A 12,007-nucleotide genomic window follows, 5' to 3' on the forward strand; every position below is an offset into this window, starting at 1 on the left:
GAGTTTTCTACCTAGAATCCCATTAGCAATTAAAAGTTACTGCATGTGCTTAAAATGAAAAATGTTCTTTTTTGTATAATTCCTTAATTTATACACTTAATTTTATTCTAAAAAATGAATCCTTCCAGCCACACCCCAAAATAATGTTTTTACTGTAGTAGTATATAAAAACAAGGTAAGTGTTAAGACAGTTGACCATAACTGGGAGTAAGTAATATATCACCTTAACAAAAAATATAAAGTAATTTTGTCCAGATATGGCAAGCTGCAGAGTTCTCAGAAAACTGGTAGCTACTTTTAAAATGATTTTTTTTTCCAAATTCGGGTCTTAACATAACTATACTTTTCCTGTCAAGAATGATGATTATGGCCAAAGAAAACAAAGTTTTAGGATATGATTTTAAAACTGAGGGCTGGATGTTAATGTTACAAACTGTAGAAAAAATAATGAATGTGATTTCAAAGTCAGAAAATGGATGCTGATAATAACTTTGTATAATTGTTTATCTTCTCTGTATTAGATTATTTCTCAAGAAGCATCATTTCAAAAAGGCTTATTGTCTGTTATTTATTTGATATCCATTACTTCTGTCAACTCTGAAGAATTGTCTTTATAACAAAACAGTTTAGCATTTATTTTTGGTTCTTTCTCAGGATTTCCATCTTTCTGCCTGCATTCCCCATCTGTCCTTGCATGCTGTCTACTTTATTCACTAGAGCCCTTAGCATATTTATTATAGTTACTTTAAATTTCCAGTTTGATAATTCTAACATCCCAGCCATGTTGTTCTGATGCTTGCTCTGTTTCTTCAAATTGTGTCTTTTGCCTTTTGATATGCCTTGTAATTTTTTCTTGCTAGCTGGATAGGATGTACCAGGTAAAAGGATGTGCTGTATATGGGTCTTCAGTAATGTGGTGGTAAGATGGGGGTGGGGAGGGTAGTGGCCTGTAGTCCTATGATTAGATCCCAGTATTTTAGTGAGCCTATGCCCCTGGACTGTGGACTTCACAAGTGTTCCTTAGTTTTCTTCTCCTCCCTTAGGTGGGACAGGATGATTAGAGTGGGCTGGAGTTGGGTATTTCCCCTCCCCCGGGTCGGTTAGGCTCTGATAATACCTGAGTTAATTAGTTTACCCTGAGGGCAGGCCTTGTTAAGAACCAAGTGCTCTGGCGTATTTCAAAATGGACCCTTTTCTTTTCCCTCTGCCAGAAGCACGAAGGGGTTCTTTACTATTTATTGTGGGAACCTGGTTGAGCTCCTGGAGATAAATTTCACAATATTTTTGGGGGGTCCCCCATGACTAGGTCCCCATGGAATTTTTAACTCTCAGACTTGTCTATGCTGAGACTCCAGCAATTCATCGATACAGCTCAGGTTATCCTACCGCCACATGGCGGTTTCTGCTTGTGAGTCTCTTCACTGGTAAGTTGTGACTCCCTAAATTTACCTCTCTGATCTTATTACTTGTTAGGACAGAGTGAAAAGCTTTACTTCCAAGCCGCTTACATGTGAATCCAGAAACTGGAAGTCATCAGTTTATTCCTGATACCTGAAAAACTAGAACCTGCTTAGGTGTCAAATAGGAAAATGAATAAACAAAATGTGGCATATTCTAAAATGGAATACTATTCAATAAGGAAAGGAAAAAAGTAAAAATACATGCAATAACATTGAATCTCAAAACAGTATGGCAGATGAAAGAAGCTTTATCCGAAAAAAGTTTTTATATAAATGACTATATAAAGTTCTAGAATAAGCAAAACTAATCTAGGATAGGAAAAAATCAAAATAATTTTGATATGGAGGAAGGGGATTTACTGGGAAGAGACATGGAATCTTCTTAAGTAATGTTTTGTATCTCGATGGGGTTTTGGTTGCACAGATATATGCATTTGAGGGTAGAAATACCATTGTATACTTGATATTTGAGCACTTCATTGTATATAAATGTTATCTTGATATATAAGTAACTATTAAACTCTGATAATATGTATGCTGAAGTATTTGAGAAGTGTACTGATCTCTATGACTTAATTTGAATTCCATCATTAAAAAATAGATTGATGGATGGATAGAGGATTGGATGGATAGATATGTGATAATGCAAGCATAGAACATAAGAATTTAATTTGAGGGTACATATAAATTCTTTAGAATTTTCTCAGCGTTTGGAAAGTTCTTTGAAAAATATCAGGGTAAAAAGGGGCAATTATAGAAATGTGATTATCCAGACAGAGCTTTGGCCTTAAATTCAGAAGAACTGAGGTTTAAATGCCAACTCAACTACTTCCATCTGTGAATTCATGAGCAAATTACTTTGCCTTCCTCAGCTAAGATTTTATATTCTACAAAATGAAAATACTAACACTTAGGCAACAGGGTTGTAAAGATGTTTAACCAGGAGAGGATACTAGCTTTTAGATTGCTTTAAATTCCCCATCATTCCTTGAAGTTTCTCATCAAGTATCAGTCCAGGGATCACCATGCTTTTGGAAAAGATTTTTGCAATGAGTGAGAAAATTTGAACTTGGAGACCTCCACTGATCTCTTTAAACTCTAGGATTTCATGTTTGGATGAGCCAGTATTTCCTAACTGAAATTTTTATATTTTTTGTAAAAGGCCTCTACATTTATTTTTCTCTATATATGTGTGCAACTTATTCGTCAGGATATTTCTGAACTTAATGCTATATATCCCTTTCACTCTAATAATATAACATGCTACACACTACTTTGAAAATTCACAGCAAAATTGTAACAGCCCTCAAAAAACATCGGAAGTATATTTTCTAATCTTATACTTAACTGATAAATTTTCTTCTCAAGATTAAGCTATCATAAGCACGTTGAAGAAGAAATCATTGACAGAATGAAGAAAGCTTAAGCTCTGGAAAATAATCCACTTTTAAACCTCCAAAACAAGAAAAGAACTTTGAGATTTATGGGCCAGCAGAAAACAACAACAACAAATCCAAAAAACCTATCAGGTTCACGATAGACGGCTTTTTAAGATAATTTTGTTAATTTACTATAAAAATTTATAAAGACTATGACATGAAAGTGGTTGCAGAAAACGTGAATGAGCTTACATGAGAAATGCTCACTTTGTGCTTTGTCATCAGCATTTCTGCCATAAATTATAGCTCATTACACTGACTCCAAAGAGAAAGAGCCTGCCTTGAAACGCCAACACAGCTGGGAAACACTGTGAAGATTTGGGATGCAGAACACAGATTTAATTTTTGCTGCTTTCTATCAGAAGAGATTTTATAGCAAAAAGTACTATAATAGATGTACTTAACACAGTCATAAAGAAGGTTTAAATTTGAGCTAGCTTATCTTTTGGAATGAAGCCTTTGGGGAAATAACTGAGCATTTTTTTATAGTATGGCTTTCAGGAATTTCTTAAGAATGAATACTTTTTATTAGCTAATTAAATGTGTTGAATATAAAGTTTATTGTCTTAAAACACAGGAAAATTCTGTTTGGGTACATCTTTTAAAATATTACTTTTTAAAGAATTCCAATTTATCTGCATCTAAAACAGCTACTTGAAAATGCTGACCTTTTGAATTTTACTGCAATTTTTATCTCTCTCCCCCTTTTTTGGTGCTGAAAAATTAAACCACCATTTCTCCAGTTTTGTTCTTTAAGCTAAGTTCCACTATGAATTCATCCAGAGTGAATTTGTGTTCTCAGATATAACAGAACAATAAATCTATTTATGAACATATTCACATAAAAATATGCAAAGCTATATTCGTATGCATTTCTGCTTAATCTAAAGGTTGCCCTCTTTAAAGATCCTTCCCCCAAAGTTTATATCTGTAGAGCTAAGAGAAATTGCCATAATACAAAACACTGTCAAAGCATTTTTTCTAATGCTAAATGAATGATTCTTCATACAAAGAAAGAAAGAAAGAGAACACAAAACTTTTAGTATATGTTGTGCATATTAACAACATATCCAAAAAGGAAATTTAACAATGAGTTATCATACAAGCTTCTTCTAGAACAGCCATTAGCAACTAGAGGTGATTTTGTACACAACTCCATGGGACATTTGGCAATGTCTACAGACATTTTTTGTTGTTATCGTGTGGGGAGAGTCTTACTGGCATATAGTGGATAGAGGCCAAAGGTGCTGCCAGACATCCTAAAATGTACAGGACAGTCTCCCAAAACAAAGAATTATCCATCCCAAAGTGTCAACAATGTCACAGCTGAGAAACTGTTCTAGAGGAAGACAATAAGTCAAATTCCAAAACCCGTATAATCCATTAAATATAGAAAACAAAACAATTGATGAAGGTGGTAACATACATAAAAACACAGATCCAAATTGTGTTGATAACGGGCTGCAATAAACCTCCCTAGTCTCACTTCAATTTGTAGGTTTCCCCGGATGACAAAGCAAGGTGCTGAGTCATGTTGTTTGTAGACAATGTTAATCCTACTTCCTTGTGATGAAGACAGAACACCATCTTAGGAAAACAGAATACCATAACGGAAAGGACAAACAGGACTGTTATTGCTCAGTATCAAGTTAGGGATTAACTTTTCTCAGCTACGGACGTGGTAGAGTTTGGCACAAAGTCACCTGACTAAGGGAGTAAGCAGTGACAAAAACCCAGGCCAAGCTCCATTTGCAGAGCCGTGTCCAAACAGCAAAGGCCATGCTGTGGGACTGTGTTCACCCAGGTGGCAACCCTTTTTTAGTTCATCTCCTTAGAGGTTCCATATAGGCTATCAGTGGTCACGGTAGTCCACCACTCACTACAGTGAACGCAGAATGCTAAGCGAGGCAAAGGAGGAACATTAGACAACACTCAAAAAAAAAAAAGAAAAAAAAAACCTTTCCCTGTGTTCACAAACCTTCTCTGGATTAGGTAAGAGAATGAGGTACTAGGGGAGAATAGACAGATAATAATGGTATCAAAATGATCTAAGCTGTGTTGGATCAAGTGCTTTGTTATGAAGCCTGGGACAATTCCCATTATATCTTTTCTTCCCAGGCTTTATTGCAGCCTAATTGACAAATAGAGTTGTAATTATTTAAAATGTACAATGTGATTTGATATATATATACATTGTAAAAGGATTCAAGTTAACACATCCATCACCTCATTTAATTACCATTTTGGGGGGGGGTTAGAATGCATTAGATCTATTTTCTTAGCAAATTACAATTACATAATACAGTATTATCAACTATAATCACCATGCTATGCATTAGATCCTCACAACTTATTCATCTGATAGTAGGTTTGTACCCTTTGACCAGCCATTACCCATTTTCCCCATCCACTGTTCCCTGGCAACCACCATTCTACTCTCTGATTCAATGAGCTAAACAGTTTTATTTTTTCTTTTTAAGATTCCACACATATAAGTGATGCCATACAGTATTTGTCTTTCTCTGTGTGACTTATTTCACTTAGCAAAATGCCCTCCAGATTTGTTCATGTTTTGCAAATGGCAGGATTTCTTTCTTTTTTAGGGCTAAATAGTATTCTATTGCATATACAGGCATATCTTGTTTTATTGCACTTCACAGATATGTTTTTTTTTACAAATTAAAGGTGTGTGGCAGCCCTGTGTTGTTAGAGGATGGTTAGCATTTTTTAGCAATAAAGTATTTTTTATATAAATTTATTTATTTAGTTATTGACTGCATTAAGTCTTTGTTGCTGGGAGTGGGCTTTCTGTGGTTGTGGAGAGCAGGGGCTACTCTTCATTATGGTGCATGGGCTTCTCATTGCTGTGGCTTCTCTTGTTGTGCAGCATGGGCTCTAGGTGTGCAGGCTTCAGTAGTTGTGGCACACGGGGTTAGTTGCTCTGTGGCATATGGGATCTTCCTGGACCAGGCAGGGATCGAACCCATGTCCCCAGGATTGGCAGGCGGATTCTTAACCACCGCACCACCATGGAAGCCCGCAATAAAGTATTTTTTAACTAAGGTAGGTGCATTGCTTTTTTGGACATGCTATTGCACATGTATAAACTTACACTGGAAAGAAAGGAAAACTATAGGAAGAACACATTTTTGTAGATTGTCCTTTTTATACATAGATTATTTATGACATCAGTATGAGCTATAACTTCAGTAGGAGAGCTCCACCAGGTGGCAAATGCAGATATAGTCACATCAACATTCAAACCTCAGTGTTTTAATTACCCACCTGAGAGGCTATGGGAAGTTCAGTCTTTGTCATAGAACCCCAATCATGTGTGTCCTTATGTTAACAAATCAGAACTGATTTCACTGTCCCACAGTAGTGATAGCTGAGCTCCAGAATGAAATCTGGAATTCCACTGTCATTTTCTTTGCTGCCACACTTCAGAAACTGTTGCCAAGTGAAGCTGGAAATCCACTATATCAAAGTTGGCAAAGTAGTCCTACATTTGAGATCACTGGGACTGTAGCTAAGAAGTGGGAAATTTACATTATTGCTCTTTAGATGTAAGAAGAATGAACTCTATTGAATGTAGCTTATGTGCTAGTGTATTCTGGTGGCTAGTGATACAGTTTTCCCATTGGTCACCAAGGCAAACTAAACTGAGATTTCAAAGCTCAGGATAGGATAATCCTGGGGAGAGGCACTGCCCCTTGTATAGCAGACTACTTCCTCTAGATTCAGTACTACCACCAGTACCACAGCACTGTGTCAGCAAAGATTCCCCAGGTAATGAGGTGAAAAGGAATAAAATTGCCCCAAATCAGCCATATAGTTGTAAGTAGAACCTATTGCGAGATCACTAGACTCCATTTTTCCTTTTTCTTTGCAAACTAGCATTTGTTGGAGCTCCCTAACCATCAAATCATCTGAATCACGTTGATCAACAGAGGTCAAGACTTTTTCATCCTGATCTCTGTGACTTCTAAGTACATTAGGACATGCAAATGAATATTTGAAATGGGGTACCATCAGAAGACACTGAGCCACAAAACATTTTCTGATTTAAAAAACTGAGTATCATTAAATTGAGATTTCTTACAGTTAAGGATGTAATTGGAGCCCAAAGCTGAAAAAGGCATATGAGAAGTAGCATTACAGAAGGTTATTTTAATTTTTTTGTCAGTTATTCACCTTTTGTCCACCTACCTTGCCCCAGATTCATTCTGGGCCCTTCTTTGTGCCCTGCTCTATACTCCAAGATGGTGAATCCTATGGACTGCATCTTGCCAACTGGCTCCCATTTGTATTTAGCCAATTGGAGACACCAGTAAATGAGAAGGTGCAAGGAGAAGGAGGTTTGTGTATTACACATTCCCTGTTCTCTAAGATGTGTTTCTGTCAGTGCTTTGAATTCCTCCACAACTACACTTTCTTTCCTGCACTCTTTGTCTACAAACTCTAATAATGCCATCTCTATATTGTTAACCCCTAAATTCCTCAACTTCTTTGGTTTCCTTAATCTTGCCATAATTCCTTAAATTCTATATTCGTTAAAGTCTCTTACATCATCCGAGTTTGATCTTTCTGGGACTCTGATTGTAACAATGGATGCCCTACATGTTACACATATTAAAGGTATTGGTTTTTTTTTAATCACTCCAATCATTCTTTTCAAGCTATAAATAGTCGATGAAATTCTACATAAACAGCACTTACCAGGAAAGGACCAATAAGGGAGGTAACTCACCACCACCTACCTCAAAAACATTACAGTAGCTACAATTTATCAGTTAAAGGATTAGCTTCCATATCACTAAGATTAATGGGGAACACGAATAACAAGATCGCCTTAAAACTTACTACAATATAGAATGTTCACTAATGCCAATAAAATTAAACTAATCTTAACACTAGATCATTTTGTATGAACAGTCATTTCCAATCCTGAAGTGTGTCACATCACTGTGTTATTTTCAATATATAGCAGGGATGGAGATTTATTAGACAGTTTACTGCACCAGCAGGTTGTGTTGATCTCAGCAGTGTTGCCAAGCAAAAAGAATTATATGAGGACTGCATTTGTTCTACACAAAAAATCTAAGCATATTTCTCACTTATTTAAATTTGCTCATGTAAACCATTTTCCACAGATAAGTGAACAGTAAATGTGTTTGCAATGTGCTACTGCATTCCAACTGACTGCAGACAAGATGGGAACCATGTTTCCACAAATAAAAAGCGACAAACCATGTCATTGCCCTCCTCTTTCATTCCTCTCTCTATGAGCATATGTGTGGTGGAGGAAGGTTCTACTTCACACAAGGCAGGGGAATTGAATATTGATAGAATTTGCTGACAGTGAGTTTGTGGATGAACATTTCAGCACAGAACAGAAAGGTCATGTTCGCTCTAAATTCAGCAAGTTTAATTTATTGTAAATATAGTTCTTGAAAAAGTAAGTCAAGAAAAAAGAACCACATTACAAGGATTCCATGTGCTATTTAAGTTTCACCCATGTTTTCTCCAGCATGGAGTTTGTTACAGCCTTGGGGCACCAGAAGGGTTACACAACCCCTTTGGTATGGAATCCATATTTAAAATAAATTAATGTAGCTTACTTTTTTAAAAGTCTGCATATATTATTAAATCATCTGTAAATATATTTGATAATATAGACAGCATAAACTTTAGGAGTAAAATAAAAAATGTTGTTGAAACATGATTCCTTATGGAACCTAAAATTTATCCTGTGTATCTTACAAAAGTCAAATTCATTGTAAATTCTGAGAGACTGCTATATTATCTCCAGTGCTATCAAGATTTTTTTTCACTTAATGCTAATTATATGCAAGATTTTAGCAAAATATTCACTTCATTATCTAGACCTGGCATCTACAAATATATTTTAAAGATATCAGCCATGTCAAGTAGAAAATATAGTTAGGGCCTCCCTCTCTTTCTATTATACTGCATTGAATTTATAGAAAATAAATAACTCAATAAAAGATTTAGTGACAATAAATTCTTGAAGAACATAAAAGTAAATGCTGAAATAAAATATAACTTCAGAGTTAAGTAAAAACAGTTTTGTAATCTAGATGCATAGTTTAAGAATTTATTTTTATGGATGGAAAGGCTAATTTAAGTCATTCTTTATCATCTGTTATAGAATCAGATTATATATTATGGTGCTAGACACTCTAAGAGACACAAAAATATAAAGCACCACTGCTCAAAAAGCTGTCCTTACAGAGATAAGAGGTATTCATATAGTCCCACAAAAATGATTAAATAACTGACAGTGTGTGACTATATGATAGTATATGGCTGTGAGATGATGTCTTAGTTTAAATTTTTAAGCCGTGCATTAACATCCTTGTTTCAGTATTGATTACCCCTCTCCCCCAACATTCTTCCCAGAGTGCCAAAGCCCTTCCAGTACTGCTCATCTCTCCTCAAGTCTATCCTCACGTTCTCTACTGAAAATAAGCCTTCTGCATGACAGCTTCTGCTTTTCCCAGCTCCTAGCTCAAAGATCTTATAGCAATATTTTGATCAAGCAGGGTGAGACTGTGACAATACAGAACATTTTCTACCCTGAGCATTAACTTCTAAAGTGGAAAAAAAATTTTTTCTTCCACCTTTCTGTGTCTTTCCTTTTCTTTTTAAATTTCCTATATTTGACACCTGCTAGCTAGATATTACTGGAAATCCCTATTTAATACTCTTCTAACAATAGCTTGAATTTATAAGCTGAATTCATTTTTTTAAATCTTATTTTCTAATGAACAGCAAAAACATGAATAAGGCTCCGTTATAGAAGAGCTTACATATATTAACTTTAATTCTTACAACAGATCTTGTTGTAGATGAAACTGAGTCTTAGGTTTGAAGACCTAATCATTGTTTCAGAGCTCAAAAATGGCAGGGCATGGGTTCAAATCCAGTCTCTCAGAGGAAACCCTGGGATTGCTTCTACCACTCATTGAGTCAGGGTTTAGGCTTATTATCCTGTTAGGCTGAGGGCTGAAAGCCAGTATCCAGATACTTATCGCAAGACTGACTTTCTCTGTGGCCTCCCATGCAGGGTTATGTGCTAACAGGCAGCATGAAAGAACGATGACATAAAACACAAGTATATTCAGAACAATATAGACTGGTTCTTCGTAGGAAAGAATAAAGTCAACAGCTCTGAATATGTATGTGAGTTTTTGACTAAGAAATAACAAAGAAGGCTCTAGGCTTTTTTCTTTTTAAAACTGGGGTATAAGTAGCCAACAAATACTGAACACCTGAAGGCAATAAGAAGTGATTAGTTTCACCCACCAGTGGTTCCTCAGGCTTAAGATAGCCCCCAAAGAAGTTTCAAATCCTAAGGGAGGAGAACAAGAAAACACGTGATGGCTAAGATACAACAAAGTAGTCAAAGTTCATAGAGTTAGAGGGCTAATATTTCCAAATAATGTAAACCTTATTAGAAAATAAAGTGATGTTATTATTCATATATTGAATACATGCTTTACATTTTTCTACACATCTGAATAATATTAACTAAAATTAGGAAAGTTAACATTAGAGATGCGTTAGAATTCACTAGATTTTAGTTAAAACTTCCAGTATGATTTTGAGAGAAAAAGAGTATTCTCACACAATGTATAAATTATAACATGTTCAAAGGAACATAAAATTGCATTATGAAATCTACAGGTTATTTTCATATTTTTCCCCAAAGAAGTAGCAAAATTCCCAGTGTCAATTTTAGAAAAATATGTGTATCCTTTCAGTCAGTTAACCAATACTTTTAAATGTATTATAAACTATGAGAATAACTATGGACTGGCATACCTCTTTCACTGTGCTTTGCTGATAATGCATTTTTAAAAAGGAAAGTTTGTGGCAACTTTCAGATAAATCTGTTCGAGCCATTTTTCTAACAGCATTTGCTCACTTCATCTCTCTGCATCACATATTGGTAATTCTCACAACATTTCAAGCTTTTTCATTATTATTTTATTAATTATGATGAGGTGACCTGTGATCAGTGAACTTTGATGTTACTACTACCTGTTACCTGACGTAACGGTGACTGTTACTTCAGTCACTGAAGGCTCAGATGATGGTTAGCATTTTTTTAGCAATAAAGTATTTTTTAATTAATTTATAATACTTTTTTTTAGACATAATGCTATTGCATACTTCATAGACTACAGTATTGTATAAACATAACTTTTATATGCACTGGGAAACTAAAACAGTTGCATGATATGCTTAATTACAGTATTCGCTTTACTGTGGTGGTCTGGAACTGAACCCCCAATATCTCCAAGGTGTGCCTGTGTGTAAATTAAACTTAAATTAATTTGAAAAATACAATTACATTTCCTGATACAAGAGCATGAATCATCATTTTTATTTGTGAAACTCATATGCCACCTATTGTTTAGAAAAATAAATACATCATCTTTGTTAGAATTCCATTTTTACTAACAATTTGCATGGAGAAATGTGAACATTGTACACATAGAACAGAGCCTGACTTTCCAACTGTATAGAATACTTAGAGGTTTCAAGGACATAAAAACTTTAATGACATTCTTTGAAATTTATATGAAGTGGGAAGAAAGAAACTGTCCTAAGTATTTATAGCTTCAGAGGAGTGCATTTTGCTCTAAGACTTATTTTTATATGTATATATTTTAAATTAAACTTTTAATTTGCACATCATGCAGTTGTAAGAAATAATAGACGTCTTATTTATCCTTTACCCTCACTTCCCACATTCAAATCTACTTCAATAACCAAGATATTGACATTGATAGGGTCAAGATAGAAAACATTTCCATCATCACAAGGATAACTTGTGTGGCCTTTTTAATAGCCACACCCACTTTCTTCACACCTCCCAGTACCTCCTTAACCCCTTGCAATCACAAATCTGTTCCTCATTTGCATAATTTTGAGTTTAAAGAATGTTATATAAATGGAATCATATTGTATGTAAATTTTGAGGACTGGCTTTTTCACTCAGCATAATTCTCTGGAAATTCACTCAGATTGAGGTATATATCAACAATTCATTCTGTTTTACCATTGAGTAGTATCCCG

The sequence above is a fragment of the Hippopotamus amphibius genome, chromosome 4, assembly GCF_030028045.1.
Source record: "Hippopotamus amphibius kiboko isolate mHipAmp2 chromosome 4, mHipAmp2.hap2, whole genome shotgun sequence".
NCBI lineage: Eukaryota > Metazoa > Chordata > Mammalia > Artiodactyla > Hippopotamidae > Hippopotamus > Hippopotamus amphibius.